The sequence below is a fragment of the Cherax quadricarinatus genome, unplaced genomic scaffold (assembly GCF_038502225.1).
Source record: "Cherax quadricarinatus isolate ZL_2023a unplaced genomic scaffold, ASM3850222v1 Contig3, whole genome shotgun sequence".
NCBI classification, from domain to species: domain Eukaryota; kingdom Metazoa; phylum Arthropoda; class Malacostraca; order Decapoda; family Parastacidae; genus Cherax; species Cherax quadricarinatus.
In genome coordinates, this window is record NW_027195029.1 from 291,141 (window position 1) to 313,594 (window position 22,454).

Sequence of the window (22,454 nt, forward strand, 5' to 3'; positions counted from 1 at the left end):
TAAGACCAAACCCATCTTAGTAGGAACTAGTTACCGCCCTCCTACCCAGGACCAGTTCTTAGAAGACTTTTCCAGAGTCTTGTCCGGAGTTGAAAACAATTGCGAGACAATAATACTGGGCGACTTCAATATCTGTTTTCAGCAGCAAAATAACGGGCTATGCAAAAGGTATAAGCAAATTCTAGGATTAAATAGTTACACTCAACAAAGTGGCCCGGTGGCCTGGTGGGTAAAGCTCCCGCTTCACACACGGAGGGCCCGGGTTCGATTCCCGGCGGGTGGAAACATTTCGACACGTTTCCTTACACCTGTTATCCTGTTCACCTAGCAGCAAATAGGTACCCGGGTGTTAGTCGACTGGTGTGGGTCGCATCCTGGGGGACAAGATTAAGGACCCCAATGGAAATAAGTTAGACAGTCCTCGATGACGCACTGACTTTCTTGGGTTATCCTGGGTGGATAACCCTCCGGGGTTAAAAATCCGAACGAAATCTTATCTTATCTCCAACCCGGATCACACAGTTCTCAGCCACCCTAATTGACCACATACTTTGTAACCGCGCTGTGAACATTAGTCAGTCAGGAGTCATTACCACAGGTCTTAGTGATCATTTCATCATTTACTGCACCAGGAAAATAACTAGGGATAGGATAGGCCTACACAGGACAATAAAAATGAGGTCAACTAGAAACTACAGTAAAGAAACACTGGTAAATAGGCTACACAATTGTGACTGGACTGAGATAACAAGTTGCACGGACGTAAACGATGCCTGGGAAAAATTCAAAACAATGTTCACTACCATCCTGGATAATATTGGACCAGTTAAAGAGGTTAGGATTAAACGAAGAACTGAACCCTGGATGACTACTGAGATATTAGATAATATGAAATTCAGAGACCAGCTGCTAAAAAGATTTAAAGCAAACAGACAGGATATTGCAGCACTAAATGAATTCCAAAGGGTGAGGAACAGAGTACAGAGACTTATAAAAGGAGCAAAGGCAAAGCACTACTGCTCAAAAATTGAAGAGTATAAGCATAACCCCAGAAAGCTCTGGCAACAACTAAAACAGTTGGGGTATAGCCATAAGCCAGTAGATAGGTCTAACATAGTACTCACTATCGATAATGAGGTATGCCACGAAACATCTAAGGTGGCAAATTGCTTTAATTCATACTACACATCTGTTGCATCAACACTAGTAAGTAAACTACCAGCTGCATCAAATACCTATAACACAGACTCTGATAAGTTTCAAACATACTATACCAATAAAGGGGTAACCCCAAACAGTTGTCAACTAGTAAGTGTATCTCATGACTTTATTCAAAAAGAACTAAGCAGGTTAAACCCAACTAAGAGCACAGGCCCTGATAACATTCCATCTAAGTTCCTAAAAGATGGTGCTTTTGAACTGTCAATCCCTATTGCTCACATAATAAATCTATCAATCACCACTAATACCGTACCGGAGGGGTTCAAGGTGGCCAGAGTTACTCCTATCTTCAAGAAAAATAGTAGGTCTGATGTAAGCAACTATAGGCCTGTTAGTATACTCAGTATAATATCTAAAATTCTAGAGAGGGCGGTGTATTCTCAAGTAGTTAAGTACCTTAATGACAACAACATTCTCCATAGCTATCAATCGGGCTTTAGAAGATCCTACTCAACCGACACCTCCCTAATTAATCTGATGGATTACCTGAGAACTGAAATGTCAAAGGGGAACCTCATAGGTATGGTAACCTTAGACCTGCAAAAGGCCTTCGATACTGTCAACCACAATATATTATGTAATAAACTTCAAGCTATCGTTATAGGTTCTGTAGACTGGTTTAAGTCCTACCTTAGCAACAGGAGACAAATAGTCAAAATCAACAAAACAGAATCAGAACCCCTGCCGATAACATGTGGAGTTCCCCAAGGTAGTATTCTGGCTCCCTTATTATTCTTTTGTCAATGATATGCCTATCAGTGTCAAGTGCAAACTCCTACTGTATGCAGATGACAGTGCTCTGTTAGTGTCAGGTAAAGACCCACAAGATATTGCTAATGTTTTAACACTGGAACTGGAGTCCTGCAGCAAATGGTTAGTAGACAACAAACTATCATTACACCTAGGGAAAACTGAAGCCATTCTCTTTGGCACGAAACATAAACTGAGAAGGGTAAATAATTTTAATGTTCAGTGTAATGGGGAGCCCATCACTTTGGTTTCATTAGTAAAATATTTGGGAATCCCCTTTGACCCATGCATGTCAGGAGAATTGATAGGGAACAGTGTAGGAAAGAAAGCGAATGCCAGACTGAAGTTCCTGTATAGACAAGCACAGTGTCTACCTACTGAGGCTCGCAGGACCCTATGTCTAGCACTTATACAATGCCATATGGATTACGCTTGCTCTTCATGGTACTCTGCCTTGACAAAAAACTGAAAGATAGACTGCAAATCATCCAGAACAAAATCGTAAGACTCATCCTGGGGCTGGGACCAAGAGAACATGTAGGCCAGGATGAATTACAGCAGTTGGATATGCTGAATGTTGAAGACAGAGTAAAACAACTGAAGCTAAATCATGTTTATAAAATTGCTCACAAACAGTGTCCAGAATATCTTGCTGTCAATTTTGTCAAGGTTGGGAACCAAAGCAATCATAGTACTAGTGGGAGAGAACACAACTTTGTAGTAGCCACAGTCAGTGGCCAGGCTTCAAACACCTTTTATTGTACAGCAATAAAGGAATGGAACAGACTACCTGCACATATCAAAGCCAGTCACAGCATGAACCAGTTCAAGAAGAGTGCCAAAAGGTGTCTGATGAATGTAGCTACAGAAAGGGAGGGGAATGATTTTCTATTTTTTAGCTAACATACGTGTAAATTTTACCTTATTCCTAGTAATGACCCTCGTGTAGTAGATAGTCTTAATGACCTTGGTGTAGTAGGTAGTCTTTTTAGTATGATAATAAGATGTTATCTTCATTATAGAATAATAAGAAAATATTATAACCTTTATATTATAATAATAAGGTAAAAGGACCCGAATCTGCATGACAGTGTCTTCCATTGCAGACACTGCAAGGCTCCAGGCAGACATTGCAGACACTGCAAGGCTCCAGGCGGACATCAACCAAATCTTTCAGTGGGCTGCAGAAAACAATATGAAGTTCAACGATGAGAAATTTCAATTACTCAAATATGGTAAACATGAGGAAATTAAATCTTCATCAGAGTACAAAACAAATTCTGGCCACAAAATAGAGCGAAACACCAACGTCAAAGACCTGGAAGTGATCATGTCGGAGGATCTCACCTTCAAGGACCATAACATTGTATCAATCGCATCTGCTAGAAAAATGACAGGATGGATAATGAGAACCTTCAAAACTAGGGATGCCAAGCCCATGATGACACTCTTCAGGTCACTTGTTCTATCTAGGCTGGAATATTGCTGCACACTAACAGCACCTTTCAAGGCAGGTGAAATTGCTGACCTAGAAAATGTACAGAGAACCTTCACGGCGCACATAACGGAGATAAAACACCTCAATTACTGGGAGCGCTTGAGGTTCCTAAACCCGTATTCCCTGGAACGCAGGCGGGAGAGATACATGATTATATACACCTGGAAAGTCCTAGAGGGACTAGTACCGAACTTGCACACGAAAATCACTCACTACGAAAGCAAAAGACTTGGCAGACGATGCAACATCGCCCCAATGAAAAGCAGGGGTGTCACTAGCACGTTAAGAGACCATACAATAAGTGTCAGGGGCCCGAGACTGTTCAACTGCCTCCCAGCACACATAAGGGGGATTACCAACAGACCCCTGGCAGTCTTCAAGCTGGCACTGGACAAGCACCTAAAGTCAGTTCCTGACCAGCCGGGCTGTGGCTCGTACGTTGGTTTGCGTGCAGCCAGCAGCAACAGCCTGGTTGATCAGGCTCTGATCCACCAGGAGGCCTGGTCACAGACCGGGCCGCGGGGGCGTTGACCCCCGGAACTCTCTCCAGGTAAACTCCAGGCAATGGAAATAAGTCACTCAGTCTGACTTTTTTGGGTTATCCCAGGTTCTCTACACATATGCTGCTATGTATGATAATTCTATGTAACTGTATTTGTGTATACCTGAATAAACTTACTTACTTACAGGCCTATATGTTCTCTTGGACCCAGGTCTACATGTTCTCTTGGACCCAGGTCTACATGTTCTCTTGGACCCAGGTCTACATTTTCTCTTGGACCCTGGCCTACATGTTCTCTTGGACCCTGGCCTACATGTTCTCTTGGACCCTGGCCTACATGTTCTCTTGGACCCTGGCCTACATGTTCTCTTGGACCCTGGCCTACATGTTCTCTTGGACCCTGGCCTACATGTTCTCTTGGACCCTGGCCTACATGTTCTCTTGGACCCTGGCCTACATGTTCTCTTGGACCCTGGCCTACATGTTCTCTTGGACCCTGGCCTACATGTTCTCTTGGACCCTGGCCTACATGTTCTCTTGGACCCTGGCCTACATGTTCTCTTGGACCCTGGCCTAAATGCTCTCTTGGACCAAGGCCTACATGTTCTCTTGGACCCAGGCCTACATGTTCTCTTGGACCCAGGTCTACATGTTCTCTTGGACCCTGGCCTACATGTTCTCTTGGACCCTGGCCTACATGTTCTCTTGGACCCTGGCCTACATGTTCTCTTGGACCCTGGCCTAAATGCTCTCTTGGACCCAGGCCTACATGTTCTCTTGGACCCAGGCCTACATGTTCTCTTGGACTCAGGCCTACATGTTCTCTTGGACCCTGGCCTACATGCTCTCTTGGACTCAGGCCTATATGTTCTCTTGGACCCAGGCCTACATGTTCTCTTGGACCCAGGCCTACATGCTCTCTTGGACCCAGGCCTATATGTTCTCTTGGACCCTGGCCTACATGCTCTCTTGGACCCAGGCCTACATGTTCTCTTGGACCCAGGCCTACATGCTCTCTTGGACCCAGGCCTACATGTTCTCTTGGACCCTGGCCTACATGCTCTCTTGGACTCAGGCCTACATGCTCTCTTGGACCCAGGCCTACATGTTCTCTTGGACCCAGGCCTACATGCTCTCTTGGACCCAGGCCTACATGTTCTCTTGGACCCTGGCCTACATGCTCTCTTGGACTCAGGCCTACATGTTCTCTTGGACCCTGGCCTACATGCTCTCTTGGACTCAGGCCTACATGCTCTCTTGGACCCAGGCCTACATGTTCTCTTGGACCCAGGCCTACATGCTCTCTTGGACCCAGGCCTACATGTTCTCTTGGACCCAGGCCTACATGTTCTCTTGGACCCAGGCCTACATGTTCTCTTGGACCCAGGCCTACATGCTCTCTTGGACCCAGGCCTACATGTTCTCTTGGACCCAGGCCTACATGTTCTCTTGGACCCAGGCCTACATGTTCTCTTGGACCCTGGCCTACATGTTCTCTTGGACCCAGGCCTACATGTTCTCTTGGACCCAGGCCTACATGTTCTCTTGGACCCTGGCCTACATGTTCTCTTGGACCCTGGCCTACATGTTCTCTTGGACCCAGGCCTACATGTTCTCTTGGACCCAGGCCTACATGTTCTCTTGGACCCTGGCCTACATGTTCTCTTGGACCCTGGACCAAGATGAATCTCACTATTTTGTTCTGGCTGATTTGTGGTCTATGTTTCAGTTTATTTTTGTCAAGACAGAGTACGATGAAGAACAATAGTCTATATGGCATTGTATAAGAAGCTAGACATCGTGTCTTGCGAGCCTCAGCTGGTAGATACTTTGCCTAAGTTGATAGACACTGTGTCTCAGTAGGTAGACACTGTGTCTCAGTAGGTAGACACTGTGTCTCAGTAGGTAGACACTGTGTCTCAGTAGGTAGACACTGCGCTTGTCTGTAGAGGAACTTCAGTCTGGTATTCGCTTTTCTTTACTACACTGTTCCCTATCAATTCTCCTGACATGCATGGGTTCACAGGGGATTCCCAGATATTTTACTGAGGAAACTGAAGTGATGGGTTCCCCATTACATCGGATATTAAAATTATTTACTCTTCTCAGTTTATGTTTCGTGCCAAAGAGTATGGCTTCCGTTTTCCCGAGGTGTAATGATAGTTTGTTGTCTACTAACCATTTATTGCAGGACTCCAGTTCCAGTGTTATTACATTAACTATATCATGTGGGTCTTTACCTGACACTAACAGAACACTCTCATCCACATATAGTAGGGATTTCCACTTGGCACTGATGGGCATATCAACATTACTAATAACACCAGTGGTTATTAAGCACTGTCATCAACACTACCAGCTACACCAGTGGTTATTAAGCACTGTCATCAACACTACCAGCTACACCAGTGGTTACTGAACACTGTCATCAACACTACCAGATACACCAGTGGTTACTGAACACTGTCATCAACACTACCAGCTACACCAGTGGTTATTGAACACTGTCATCAACACTACCAGCTACACCAGTGGTTACTGAACACTGTCATCAACACTACCAGCTACACCAGTGGTTATTGAACACTGTCATCAACACTACCAGCTACACCAGTGGTTACTGAACACTGTCATCAACACTACCAGCTACACCAGTGGTTACTGAACACTGTCATCAACACTACCAGCTACACCAGTGGTTATTGAACACTGTCATCAACACTACCAGCTACACCAGTGGTTATTGAACACTATCAGCAGTGGGAGTACGTTCCAAGGGTAACTATATTACTGAAGGTAGTGGAGATACATTCGAAGGTAACTATATTAATTAGTATCTAGCTACAAGATATACTTCGTGAAGACTGAACTTCTAATATCAGTTCCTCGCCGCTGAACTTTTTATAGTAATATATATTAGTCAAAAGTAGAAAATTTCTCGCGGAGTTTTTTATAGTAATATATATTAGCCAAGAGTAGGAAAAATGTATTTTGCAGGAGGAAAACCCATCACCGAATACGAGAAACGTGTCAGGGACACAAGAGGCCATTATGCAAGAATTAACCGAATGGAAGCCGTCAAATGGCAGAAAAGACAGAAGAGTAAGCTGGCTGTACAAGACAGCAAGAAGATAACTAAAAGTGACGTCAAGAAGACGTCTGTGAGAGATGCAAATGTTCAGCTCACAACAGATCTTCCCTCCCAGGTCACAACAGATCTTACCTCCCAGGTCACAACAGATCTTCCCTCCCAGCTCACAACAGATCTTACCTCCCAGTTAGAGTCAGTGGGTCTGGAGTCACTATCCCAGTTAGAGTCAGTGGGTCTGGAGTCACTATCACAGTGAGAGTCAGTGGGTCTGGAGTCACTATCACAGTGAGAGTCAGTGGGCCTGGAGTCACTATCACAGTGAGAGTCAGTGGGTCTGGAGTCACTATCACAGTGAGAGTCAGTGGGTCTGGAGTCACTATCCCAGTTAGAGTCAGTGGGTCTGGAGTCACTATCCCAGTTAGAGTCAGTGGGTCTGGAGTCACTATCACAGTGAGAGTCAGTGGGTCTGGAGTCACTATCCCAGTTAGAGTCAGTGGGTCTGGAGTCACTATCACAGTGAGAGTCAGTGGGTCTGGAGTCACTATCACAGTGAGAGTCAGTGGGTCTGGAGTCACTATCCCAGTGAGAGTCAGTGGGTCTGGAGTCACTATCACAGTGAGAGTCAGTGGGTCTGGAGTCACTATCACAGTGAGAGTCAGTGGGTCTGGAGTCACTATCCCAGTGAGAGTTAGTGGGTCTGGAGTCACTATCACAGTGAGAGTCAGTGGGTCTGGAGTCACTATCACAGTGAGAGTCAGTGGGCCTGGAGTCACTATCACAGTGAGAGTCAGTGGGTCTGGAGTCACTATCACAGTGAGAGTCAGTGGGTCTGGAGTCACTATCCCAGTGAGAGTCAGTGGGTCTGGAGTCACTATCACAGTGAGAGTCAGTGGGTCTGGAGTCACTATCACAGTGAGAGTCAGTGGGTCTGGAGTCACTATCACAGTGAGAGTCAGTGGGTCTGGAGTCACTATCACAGTGAGAGTCAGTGGGTCTGGAGTCACTATCACAGTGAGAGTCAGTGGGTCTGGAGTCACTATCCCAGTGAGAGTCAGTGGGTCTGGAGTCACTGTCACAGTGAGAGTCAGTGGGTCTGGAGTCACTATCCCAGTGAGAGTCAGTGGGTCTGGAGTCACTATCCCAGTGAGAGTCAGTGGGTCTGGAGTCACTGTCACAGTGAGAGTCAGTGGGTCTGGAGTCACTATCCCAGTGAGAGTCAGTGGGTCTGGAGTCACTATCCCAGTGAGAGTCAGTGGGTCTGGAGTCACTATCCCAGTGAGAGTCAGTGGGTCTGGAGTCACTATCACAGTGAGTCAGTGGGTCTGGAGTCACTATCACAGTGAGAGTCAGTGGGTCTGGAGTCACTATCCCAGTGAGAGTCAGTGGGTCTGGAGTCACTATCACAGTGAGAGTCAGTGGGCCTGGAGTCACTATCCCAGTGAGAGTCAGTGGGTCTGGAGTCACTATCCCAGTGAGAGTCAGTGGGTCTGGAGTCACTATCCCAGTGAGAGTCAGTGGGTCTGGAGTCACTATCCCAGTGAGAGTCAGTGGGTCTGGAGTCACTATCACAGTGAGAGTCAGTGGGTCTGGAGTCACTATCCCAGTGAGAGTCAGTGGGTCTGGAGTCACTATCCCAGTGAGAGTCAGTGGGTCTGGAGTCACTATCCCAGTGAGAGTCAGTGGGTCTGGAGTCACTATCACAGTGAGAGTCAGTGGGTCTGGAGTCACTATCCCAGTGAGAGTCAGTGGGTCTGGAGTCACTATCCCAGTGAGAGTCAGTGGGTCTGGAGTCACTATCCCAGTGAGAGTCAGTGGGTCTGGAGTCACTATCACAGTGAGTCAGTGGGTCTGGAGTCACTATCACAGTGAGAGTCAGTGGGTCTGGAGTCACTATCCCAGTGAGAGTCAGTGGGTCTGGAGTCACTATCACAGTGAGAGTCAGTGGGTCTGGAGTCACTATCACAGTGAGAGTCAGTGGGTCTGGAGTCACTATCACAGTGAGAGTCAGTGGGTCTGGAGTCACTATCACAGTGAGAGTCAGTGGGTCTGGAGTCACTATCACAGTGAGAGTCAGTGGGTCTGGAGTCACTATCACAGTGAGAGTCAGTGGGTCTGGAGTCACTATCACAGTGAGAGTCAGTGGGTCTGGAGTCACTATCACAGTGAGAGTCAGTGGGTCTGGAGTCACTATCACAGTGAGAGTCAGTGGGTCTGGAGTCACTATCACAGTGAGAGTCAGTGGGTCTGGAGTCACTATCACAGTGAGAGTCAGTGGGTCTGGAGTCACTATCACAGTGAGAGTCAGTGGGTCTGGAGTCACTATCACAGTGAGAGTCAGTGGGTCTGGAGTCACTATCACAGTGAGAGTCAGTGGGTCTGGAGTCACTATCACAGTGAGAGTCAGTGGGTCTGGAGTCACTATCACAGTGAGAGTCAGTGGGTCTGGAGTCACTATCACAGTGAGAGTCAGTGGGTCTGGAGTCACTATCACAGTGAGAGTCAGTGGGTCTGGAGTCACTATCATAGTGAGTCAGTGGGTCTGGAGTCACTATCACAGTGAGAGTCAGTGGGTCTGGAGTCACTATCATAGTGAGTCAGTGGGTCTGGAGTCACTATCACAGAGAGTCAGTGGGTCTGGAGTCACTATCACAGTGACGCTGGAGGAGGAAGGTTTACATTATTTATTAATAACTTATTTTCTTGAGCCAGTGGCGTATTTTTTTTCATTTTGAGGAGACGTGAAAATTTGTGTGGACTGCCTCCATGTGAGTCGCCTAGCCTGGCAAGCTGTGTTGACACCGAGCTCTGAGGTCGGTACCTCAGCCTCACAAGTGGCTTATAGGACAGATTTCCATAAATGACTGATGTTACAAGAAATCTCGCCTGCATGCACGAATAAAGGACTAACTTGGTGTTGGAGAATATATCCCGGTCTTCAACATTCCTAAGTTTTAGTCCCTCTGGACTTCCCTTAAGAACCACGTGCAACCGGGAGCCTTAATTCCTGCAATATTCAGTCGACATTAGTGACCTGCCTGCACCTCAGAAATTCCTGTTTCCAAGGGGGTGTGTATCCCCTAGTACAACTATGCGGAGTGAGACACTAGCTTCTAGGGTGACAAGAGAAGCTGGTGTGTACTGGTCATGAACTGCCACCTCCACACGGCCCACAGCTCAACTCACTCGCAATTTTCCCCAGAAACTGGCCAGAATCGAGCAGGAAAAGGGAGCTCTTGTCTTCCTGTATGGGCCTGACAGAGGAGGACATCTACAGTACGTCGAGGTGCCTCCACCAGATTTCCCCAGGTCTAGTATGTGAAGACACGTGGGGGCACCGCCTGCTGATCACGGCACTTGTTGCTCCGACAGTGTCTAGTCTTACAAGACCGGGCACTGCGGTCTCAGACCCGTGCCCCAGTATTCGAACTTGGGCTGCCAGTTCTCCCTGGCTAACATAACCTAGTGTTTGCCTACATTATCAGCCTATTACTACCTACGTTAAGGTCTTAGGTCTACATTATTATTATCTACAGTTGCTTCAATAGTCCTAATATTAGTTCACTAACAGTATAAACTACCTACCTCTTCCTTGAAGGGTAAATCTATCAATTAAGATGTACCTTCCAACCACCTTCGCCAACCCGGGTGTGTGTTTTGGGTGGGTTTAAGGACCCCCCCCCTCAAGGGAGGTTCCTTGACGCTGGTGAGGGGCTCTTGATCTAGGGAATTGGATCTGTGCTCCAGTTCCCCGAATTAAGCCTGAATGCCTTCCACATCCCCCCCCCAGGCGCTGTATAATCCTCCGGGTTTAGCGCTTCCCCCTTCATTATAATAATAATAATAATAATCCATAAACCGCCTGATGGGATCTTTGTACAACGTATCTGTCCTGTGGAACTTTTAGGACCGAATAAATTCCACAGGACAGTTGGATATATAGCGCTTCTTTTGAGAATCTAACTCAGATAGATAGTGATAGATAATATTAATTATGGTGGTGTTGATGGGCTTTTGATTCAAGGAATGTGAACTGTCCTCCCCTTCTCAGGATCAAATTTGGGCAATTTTCCCCATTCACCCCCCCCCCCCAAGGTGATGGTTAATTTCCCAGATTTGGTGAAGTTGTTGTTACTGTTTACGTTCTTGAGAGCGAATCCAGATTTAATGTTTATTTACGTTATTGTCCACCGATAATCCGGATTTAATGTTTATTTACGTTTTTGTCCACCGATAATCCGGATTTTATGTTTATTTACTTTTTTCTGTTTATTCAGGTATATTTATACATAAATACAGTTATATAAATTATCATACATAGTGATATATCCTGTGTAATATACATATATACTGCTATGTATGATTATTTATGTAACTGTATTTATGTATATCTGTATTTGAATAACCTCTCAAGGAAGGTTACTTGATGCTGGTTTAAGGGCTCTTGATCTAGGGTATTGGATCTGTGCTCCAGTTCTCTAAATTAAACCTGAATACCTTACATCCTTCGGGTATAATCCTACGGGTTTAGCGCTCCCCCTTTATAACAATAATAATGTACCAGAATAAACATAAGCCAATGAACGAATGATTTTATAAATAGAAAGGATAATTTTTTTCAGATTTATTTGGAATAATATATAAGTTATTGGGAAATTAAAAATGATATGTTACATTATAGATGTGATATATAAGATGTACAAGGAAGCTGAGATACAGTGCATGTCATATAAATTGTACAAAAGATTGAATGTAGGCAAAGAGGATATATATGAGTATGTTTGTGAGATAAGATTTCATTGGGATTTTTAACCCTGGAGGGTTAGCCACCCAGGATAACCCAAGAAAGTCAGTGTGTCATCGAGGACTGTCTAACTTATTTCCATTGGGGTCCTTAATCTTGTCCCCCAGGATGCCACCCACACCAGTCGGCTAACACCCAGGATGCGACCCACACCAGTCCACTAACACCCAGGATGCCACCCACACCAGTCGACTAACACCCAGGTACCTATAAGCTGCTAGGTGAACAGGACAACAGGTGTAAGGAAACGTGTTGAAATGTTTCCACCCGCCGGGAATCGTACCCAGGTCCTTTGTATGTGAAGCGGGATCTTCACACATGGAGTGAGTGTTAGTTTGAGATGGTGTGTGGAGCACATATGGTGCATTATATACCATATATATACCATATATATACAGACTTTGCAAAAGCCTTCGACAAGTGTGACCATGGCGTAATAGCGCACAAAATGCGCGCTAAAGGAATAACAGGAAAAGTCGGTCGATGGATCTATAATTTCCTCACTAACAGAACACAGAGAGTAGTCGTCAACAGAGTAAAGTCCGAGGCAGCTACGGTGAAAAGCTCAGTTCCACAAGGCACAGTACTCGCTACCATCTTGTTCCTCATCCTCATATCCGACATAGACAAGGATGTCAGCCACAGCACCGTGTCTTCCTTTGCAGATGACACCCGAATCTGCATGACAGTGTCTTCCATTGCAGACACTGCAAAGCTCCAGGCAGACATCAACCAAATCTTTCAGTGGGCTGCAGAAAACAATATGAAGTTCAACGATGAGAAATTTCAATTACTCAGATATGGTAAACATGAGGAAATTAAATCTTCATCAGAGTACAAAACAAATTCTGGCCACAAAATAGAGCGAAACACCAACGTCAAAGACCTGGGAGTGATCATGTCGGAGGATCTCACCTTCAAGGACCATAACATTGTATCAATCGCATCTGCTAGAAAAATGACAGGATGGATAATGAGAACCTTCAAAACTAGGGAGGCCAAGCCCATGATGACACTCTTCAGGTCACTTGTTCTATCTAGGCTGGAATATTGCTGCACACTAACAGCACCTTTCAAGGCAGGTGAAATTGCCGACCTAGAAAATATACAGAGAACTTTCACGGCGCGCATAACGGAGATAAAACACCTCAATTATTGGGAGTGCTTGAGGTTCCTAAACCTGTATTCCCTGGAACGCAGGAGGGAGAGATACATGATTATATACACCTGGAAAATCCTAGAGGGACTAGTACCGAACTTGCACACAAAAATCACTCACTATGAAAGCAAAAGACTTGGCAGACGATGCACCATCCCCCCAATGAAAAGCAGGGGTGTCACTAGCACGTTAAGAGACCATACAATAAGTGTCAGGGGCCCGAGACTGTTCAACTGCCTCCCAGCACACATAAGGGGGATTACCAACAGACCCCTGGCAGTCTTCAAGCTGGCACTGGACAAGCACCTAAAGTCAGTTCCGGATCAGCCGGGCTGTGGCTCGTACGTTGGTTTGCGTGCAGCCAGCAGCAACAGCCTGGTTGATCAGGCTCTGATCCACCAGGAGGCCTGGTCACAGACCGGGCCGCGGGGGCGTTGACCCCCGGAACTCTCTCCAGGTAAACTCCAGGTAAGAGGCACATAAGACAGATATAGTTGGTATAAGAGGTCAAAAAGAGTAAGTGTTACTGAGAGATAGTGTGTGGAGCATGTGGAAAATTACATTTACCTGAATGTAACTCATAAGGTACATACCAGTACAGTGGACCCCCGCATAACGATGGCATCGCATAGCGATTTTTCCGCATAACGATTACTTTTATCGCAAAATTTTTGCCCCGCATACCGATTAAAAACCCGCATACCGATTTTCGTCCGAGACGCGTCCAATGTGCCCTCACATGTGCCGGCCGTCCCATTGTTTACCAGCCAGCCTCCGCGGTAACATCCAAGCATACACTCGGAATATTTCGTATTATTACAGTGTTTTCGGTGGTGTTTCTGGAAAATAAGTGACCATGGGCCCCAAGAAAGCTTCTAGTGCCAACCCTGTGGTAAAAAGGGTGAGAATTAGTATGGAAATTAAGAAAGATTTTGAAGGGTTTGGGGCTAACCCTGAGAAGCCTATGCCAGTTGTGGAATCCATTGTGCCTACTTCAAAGATTAAGGAAATGTGTGCAGAGTGGTTTGAACTGCAAACCTTTATAGATGAAAATCACCCTGACACAGCTGTTGCAAGCCGTGCTGGTGACTATTTCAATGACAATGTTATGGCCCATTTTAGGAAAGTCTTGAAGAAACGGGAGGTACAGAGCTCTATGGACAGATTTGTTGTGCGACAGAGGTCCAGTGACTCTGAAGCTGGTCCTAGTGGCATTAAAAGAAGAAGGGAAGTAACCCCAGAAAAGGACTTGCTACCTCAAGTCCTAATGGAAGGGGATTCCCCTTCTAAACAGTAAGAAGATAATGCTCTCCCCTCCTCCCATCCCATCAATCATCACCAGATCTTCAATAAAAGTAAGTGTCATGTAATTGTGCATGCCTTTTTCAGTTTGTGTGTATTAAAATTAACATTTCATGTGGTAAAAAAAAATTTTTTTCATACTTTTGGGCGTCTTGCACGGATTAATTTTATTTCCATTATTTCTTATGGGGAAAATTAATTCGCATAACGATTATTTCGCATAACGATGAGCCCTCTTGCACGGATTAAAATCGTTAACCGGGGGTCCACTGTAAATGGTAACAAAGATAATTATTATTTATCAAAGTTACATAGACAAGTAGGAATTTTGGGACACCTAGGTCACAAAAAATGTCCCCCTTCGATACCTACAACTGCCATATCCACAAGTCACTCTTGACCTATATTGATTTCAAATGAAATATACTTTACCGATAATTATGGAAATTATTATAAATTTGTGGACTGTATGTTAAAATTAATAAATGATTACATATACACATTTATATAACAGAAGGAGAATTTATACTTATAACACTCGCCAATTAGTCTGGAGATTACTGTGTATAACTAAGTAAGTTTATTCAGGTATACACAAATACAGTTACATAGAATTATCATACATAGCAGCATGTGTAGAGAACCTGGGATAACCCAAAAAAGTCAGACAGAGTGACTTATTTCCATTGGTATCATGTACAGAACCTCCTCTAACTAAATTTATGATGATAATACTGGCCAGAATTACAAACATAATTTAGATAGCTTATCTGAGGTTCCTGGAGCTGTCCTGTCCATCAGCTTAATGCTCAAGTTATGCAGGACTGCACATCCAACAATTTCGGCTACTATTTGAGAGGTTTTAAGCCCAATATAACTCCTAGAGCGACAAAAATTAAGCACATTACATTAACGTGTTTGTATCTCATTCAAAAACAATGGCGTCTCCTCCTCAGCTGGTCAGCACAGACGCAGAGATTCCCTGTCAGTTCACCTCTTTTAAAATACACTTCAGAGCAATAGCAATGTATTAATCAGGCTTATTTACACAGCATAATTTTGGGAAATTATTTTCCACAGAGCACATGTCACATGTGTTTTGTGACATGTATATAATACACCACATATGACATGTGGTGTATTATATACCATATAAGTGGCACATAAGACATAAAGTTAATGTTAGTGAGAGATGGTGTGTGGAGCGTCAAGTTAGCGCAGCATCACTATAATAAACATATAAAGTTAGTATAATAAAGAGAGTCTTAGTGAGAGATGGTGTGCGGAGCGTCAAGTTAGCGCAGCATCACTATAATAAACATATAAAGTTAGTATAATAAAGAGAGTGTTAGTGAGAGATGGTGTGCAGAGCGTCAAGTTAGCGCAGCATCACTATAATAAACATATAAAGTTAGTATAATAAAGTTTATGTTAGCGAGAGATGGTGTGCGGAGCGTCAAGTTAGTGCAGCATCACTATAATAAACATATAAAGTTAGTATAATAAAGAGAGTGTTAGTGAGAGGTGGTGTGCGGAGTGTGGAAATTTATTTGGTCCAAATAGTTCCGCAGCTCAGATCCAGCATGGCCGTCGGGTCGGCTGGGCCGGGCGGCCCTTAAACCCTCCCAAACAAGGCATTCTCTGGTTGGCGGTTGTTGGTAAGCTTATTTAATTTATAGATTTACTCTTCAGGGAAGGAGTAGGTAGTTTTACTGGTAGTACACTAATATTAGGTTTACTAAGGCATCTGTAGATAATGATAAAGTAGACCTAAGACCTTAACATAGGTAGTAATAGGCCGATAATGTAGGCAAACACTAGGATAAGTTAGCTAGGGAGAACTGGCAGCCCTAGCTTGAATGAAGAGACGAGGGTCACAAAGACAGAATAGCTCGCTCTTCTTACGACAGACACCAACTGGACAAGACGTGCCGTGAACAGCAGATGGCGCCCCCACGTGTCTTCACATCTGAGACCTGGGGAAATCTGGTAGAGGCACCTCGATGTACCGTAGATGACCTCCTCCATCAGCCCATACAGTAAGACAAGATCTTCACCTTTTCCCGTAGGTTCTGGCCAGTGTCTTGGGAGATTGTGGGTTGAGTTTTAACTGTGGGCCCGGCGTGCTACAGAGAGAGCATGCCCAGTAAGTACCAGTGTCTCAGAGCCGTCTGAAGCTAGTGTCTGAGTCTGCATAGTTATACTAGGGGATACATACCCTCTTGGATATAGGAATTTCTGAGGTGCAGGCAGGACACTAATTACGATTGAATATTGCAGGAATTAATGCTCCCGGTTGCACGTGGTTTCTGAGGGGAAGTCCAAAGGGGCTAAAGCTAGGCTTAGGAAGTTGAAGATCAGGATATATGCTGCAACACCAAGTAAGTTAGTCCTTTATACGTGCATGCAGGCGAGGTTTCTTGCAATACCAATCATTTGTGAAAATCTGTCCTATAAGCCACTTGTGAGGCTGAGGTACCCACCTCAGAGCTCGGTGTCAACAGAGTTTGCCAGGGTAGGCGACTCACTTGGAGGCAGTCCACACAAATTTTCACAAAAGTGGTCCTTCGAAAACCGTGATGTGGAATAGCTAGGTTAAGCTATCATAGCTAGGCCACAGTTAGGAACCAGTTTAACAGAGTTAGGTTAAGCTATCATAGCTAGGAACCACAGTTAGGACCTACACAGTTAGGAACCAGTTTAAAAAAGTTAGGTTAAGTTAGCACACCTAGGTCAAAGTTACACAGAGGCTAGGCCAAGCTGACTATACACAGAAGTTGTTATTTGCAGTAATTTACAGGCAGGCCAGGTAGGCTAGAGAAGCTTGTGAATTTAATTATTTACAGTGATTACAAGTAATCCAGAGTAGGAGACTTGTGTGTTAATTACTTACAGTGGATTTGCAAGGTAGCCACAGTTAGGCTAGGCTTGTGCAATATTTACAAAGGTTATAGTAGCTAGGACAGATTTAACCTAGTTATTATTTACAGGGAGTTATAAAGCCAGGTTTAAGTTATAGCACACTAGCTAGGTTAGGATTTACCTTATCCAACCATCCACGCTAGACAGAGTAAGCTGGGCACAGGCCAAGCTGGTTACATACATTATTTATTTACTGTTTCACAAGTTGAATTGTTGAATTTACTTGTGTTAACCAAGTGATTTTAATTTGTATACTGCACCCTTTTATTGTGTGATTTTCATCGTCTTTGATTCATGTTAATGTGGGATTTGTGAATTATACCTGAGACTAGGTTAAGTCCTGTAATTATTTGCTGGCATTGTACAGTTAAGTGCTAGATTAAGCTTTCACATCGATACACATTTTTGATTGGGATTTGAGAGCTAACAGTGTACATTTTTGATTCATAGTAGAGTCAATATAACAAAGGGAATTGTTAAGCTTGTTGAGAAGCCTTAAGACTCGTTCATTCTTGCCTAACACCGTGACGTGCTGTGGGGTGGACTGGGTAAAGTACAATTAGTGTCACACTCCTCATTAAACTTCGACAATGGCAGATGGGGGTTCAGGAGAGTCTGGTTCAGTGTTAACAAAATTAAGGCGATCAGTAGCAGCATACAAAGGGCATCTGAACAGAATGCGTAACAGGTGCAAGGCTACTTGCCAACGCAGTAATGTAGACTGCGATGATTTGCAAGACTGCTTGAAGAGTTTGGGGGAAAAATGGGAAGCCTATGAACGAGCATTCTCAGCATATGAGCAACAGGCTATTGAGGATGAGGAATCCCAGGGAAGTCTTCAGCAGGCTATGGACGAATTCGATAAGGATGATGTAGATTGTCATCAGGAAATGAATATGTACAAAGATAAGTTAAGTACATTAAAGGCTAGTATTCCAAGGGTGGGGTTGAACACCGCAGGTACCCCAAACAACCACACACCTGTCAATATGTTGCCCAAGTTGCCCCAGTTGAATTTGCCAACGTTCGACGGAACCTTAACAGAGTACATTGCTTTCTGGGATCAGTTTAGAGCCCAGATAGATGACAGAAACGATTTGTCAGATGCCGTCAAGTTGCAGTATTTGCGGTCGCAGCTCAAGGGTAAAGCCTTAGACCTGGTCCGGCACTACCAGATTACTGACACTAATTACCAACATGCCAAAGACCAATTAGAAGACATGTTTGGCAACACTGAGGAGATAAAGGTAGCTATACTTTATCGGTTGTTGGATCTAGAGGCTTGCCGACATGACCGTCAAAGTCTAGAGAAGTTCCGTATTGAGATTATGAGCTTGACAAACAGTTTCAGAGATTTGCATGATGAGAATGATTCAGAATGGGTCCTTAGCCAGGTGATTCAGAGGAAACTGGCTAGCACGACAGTGCATGAGTTACACTTAAAATATCGGACGAATAGGTTCACGATAAAACAAATTATTGAAGGGTTAGGGGATCTCATATCTCACCTGAGCGTAGGTCAGGGGGAGAAATTACCTACCAAGGAGAAGTCGGTCAACTTCCCCAGACATTCGAGAGATAGACCTAAACCACCTCCTACTAAGGTAGGCACGTATTATGCCCAGGGCGAGTCCTCCACCCACAGGGCCAAGGGAGAAGCCACTAAAGCGGCCAGTATGAGACGGTGCGTGTTTTGTGATGAAGAACACGCTAGTTCAGGGTGTTCAAGCTTCACCACCTATAACCAAAGGGTTCAACGACTAAGAGAGTTGAGACTTTGTTTCAAGTGTTGTGGAGAACATTTTGCCAGGGACTGTAACACCCAGCTCAGGGAGTGTCGGGGCTGCTGGAAGGGAAAGCACCACAGTGCACTGTGTCCTAATGATGCCGGATTAGCACAAGTTAAGGAGAGCAAACCGCAAGAAAGGGCGGAGAGCAAGAACAAGTCGGAAGTAGCGATGAGTGTGGTGAGTACGGCACCGAGAATTTGTTCTGGTGAGCAGTTTCAAGGCTCGGTGGCCTTGCCCACCATAATGGCGGTGGTCGCGAACGGGAAGAAGTCTGAAACGACCCGTTTGTTCTTCGACAGTGGGGCACAGAGATCCTTCATAGCGGAGAGTCTAGCAACTAGGTTGAAGCTGGAGACAGTTGGTAAAGTTGACATGAAGGTGGAAGGGTTTGGTGGGGAAGTCCCACGCAGGTCTTATCCAGTAGTCAATGTGACGGTCAGGTTAGCCGGGCATCGACGGGAAATTTCAGCCTTGATGGTGAAGAGGCTGCCCAATATCATTACCACTAGGGGACTGGCTGCAGCAGTCAAACGTTTGAGGGAGTTGGGTGTGAAGCTAGCGGAACCAGACATTGCTACAGACAATGTTAGTAATGTAGGCATCTTGGTAGGAGGGGATTACATAGACGAGTTCGTGTCTACGAGAAGGGTTATCAGGGAGGGCGTTGGCCTGTACAGGACTCCAGCGGGGTACATCGTAGGAGGCAGAGTACCAGCTCACTTCCCTGCGACCCCGGGAAAGGAGGGCTCTGGTATTACAGCGACTGAGGCTGTACTGGTGATGCGGATTGGTGTGCACGAAGGTCTGTCAGAGGCGCAAGTTGGCATATCCGACAGTGAGCCGGTCCATAAACTATGGGACCTGGATGTAGTAGGGATTAAAGGTGACCAGCCGCCCCCCGAACACGAAGAGACGTATCGAGATTACTTGAACCATGTGCAGTTCAGGGACGGACAGTATTGGGTGCGACTCCCATGGAAACCGGGCCACCCAACGCTGCCCACTAATTTCAAGAGGGCACGTGGTCAGTTGAATTCATTGGTGAACAGCCTGACCAAGAAGGGTCTGGTGGGGAAATATGATGATATTATTAAGGAACAGCTGGCCCTTGGGTTCATTGAGAAAGTGCCCAATGCCAGCCCTGGGGAAAACACCCATTATCTTCCACACATGGCAGTCACCAAGGAGTCGGTAACCACTCCCATCAGAGTAGTCTTCAACTGCAGCTCGCAGGCGAGTCCCCGAGAGCCATCGTTGAACGACTGTCTGCTCACAGGGCCCTCCCTGACGCAGAAATTAGCAGATGTGTTGTTGAGATTCAGGACAGAACAGTACGCCTATGCGGCAGACATTAGCAAAGCCTTCCTACGTATTGGGTTGCAGCCACAGGACAGGGACTACACAAGGTTCTTGTGGTTGGCTAACAGGGAGGTGCCCAAGCAAGGGTATGATACCTATAGATTCAGGGCAGTGTTGTTTGGTGCCACTAGTTCACCATTCCTATTACAGGCTACCATAGACTACCACCTTGTGAACTGTAACAGCCCACTTAAAGAATTACTGAAGACCCTATTTTATGTAGACAACATGCAAGGTACCACCTCAGATGAAAGGCTGTTGATGGACATTTACCGAGAGTCTAATCAGGAGATGCTCTCGGCTAACATGCCATTGAGAGAATGGGTGACAAACAATCCAACGTTGCGGGGCACGGTGGAACGTGACTATGCTGGCTACTCAGTGCCTGAGGTAACATCGGTGTTGGGACTGGAGTGGGAAATCAAGGAAGACAGACTTAGGCTAAAGAGGAAGCCTGATGGGGAAGGGAAGCTGACCAGGAGGTCTTTGCTGAGCAAAGTGCAGACTGCCTTCGATCCTTTGGGTTTGTTGACACCCATCACCATTCGAGGGAGGATGCTAGTGCAACAGACCTGGGAGCTGAACCTAGGTTGGGACGACCCACTGCCAGAAACAGTCTGCCAGGAGTGGGATCTGGTTAACAAAGACCTAGCAGAATTGCACGAGTTCACATTCCCCAGGTCCATCGGGTGCACCGGGCGGGATTATGACTTGCACGTCTTCTGTGATGCCTCCTCCAGGGCCTATGGGGCAGTAGCGTATTTGGTGGCCGGGGACCAAGTCAATCTGGTCACCAGTCGTGCGTGGGTGACACCCCTGAAGGATTGCTCGATCCCAAAGCTAGAGCTCACGGTGATGTTGCTGGGAGCAAGACTGGGTAAGTACGTAGAGGAGGTGTTGAGTAATCTGAGGGTGACACACACCTATGTATGGACAGACTCGGAGGTGGCCTTACAGTGGGTCCAGAATGACAGGTCTAAGCTCCCCTATGTCAGGAATCGGGTAAAGGAGATACGGGAACTACAGTCAACGTCAACAATTCTGTATGTGCCTACAGATCAAAACCCAGCCGACCTGATAAGCCGAGGGGTGACACACAGAAAGCTGAGTGTTGTGATAGAAACACAGGCCTTATCTCTAGGCTTTATTGAACATAGAATCTTCATAGTACTTCTGCAACAACAAAATATAATGACTAGTACATCTAATAATGGCTTCTACAGGGATGGTGATGTCTTGCATATGTCAAGAGAAAAGTTATAACTACAGGCCACATATTTAAACTCACCATGTAATCTGCATCGCTGATAAATGGATAAAGTAGGAGAGAATCACACACCATGTGTTGGTGCCCATGACACACACCAAACTGTTGTTGTTGTTAAGGGCCCCTAGAGGTGGTGCAGTATTATCCTGCTGCTGCTCCCCACAGGACCAGTATCACTACAATCTCCCCCTTCTAAAATATCAGAGACAGTAATCTCCCAAACTGTTAGGTGGGCGACGTACACGTCCCGACCTTCGTAGCCCTTGAGCCTCTTCACCAGGTTCGATATTTTCCAGCGGGGTTTGATTAACTGCTGGAGCAGAATCCTCTATTTCCATAGGGGTAGTCTCAAGGGGCTTTCCAGGAGAAAACGAAGCATCTTTCACATCTATTGGTGTATCTTGAGATTCCACACTAATAGGGATTTCAACTGGGGCTAAATGTCTTGTAGATACTGTAGTCTCTTCACCATTTTGGTAGCGAATGTGGGCGTAATGTGGATTAGCTTGCAGGAGCTCTACCTCTTCCACTAAAGGATCCGTCTTGTTCATCCTACGGTGACTCTTCAGGAGAACGGGTCCAGGATGACATAACCAAGTTTACCTGGAGTTTACCTGGAGAGAGTTCCGGGGGTCAACGCCCCCGCGGCCTGGTCTGAGACCAGGCCTCCTGGTGGATCAGAGCCTGATCAACCAGGCTGTTGCTGCTGGCTGCACGCAAACCAACATACGAGCCACAGCCCGGCTGATCCGGAACTGACTTTAGGTGCTTGTCCAGTGCCAGCTTGAAGAC

At 45.6% G+C, this 22,454-nt stretch overlaps 1 protein-coding gene across 1 annotated transcript in view; it reads right to left on the reverse strand.

Moving 5' to 3' along the window:
• LOC128704588 (uncharacterized) overlaps positions 1-18,349 on the reverse strand; it is a 50,995-nt gene extending 32,646 nt beyond the window's left edge. Inside the window, exon 1 of the mRNA XM_070079679.1 lies at positions 18,228-18,349. The gene's annotated coding sequence lies outside the window, so the exon portion shown is untranslated. The remainder of the gene's footprint in view (positions 1-18,227) is intronic.
• Positions 18,350-22,454: the final 4,105 nt, after the last annotated feature.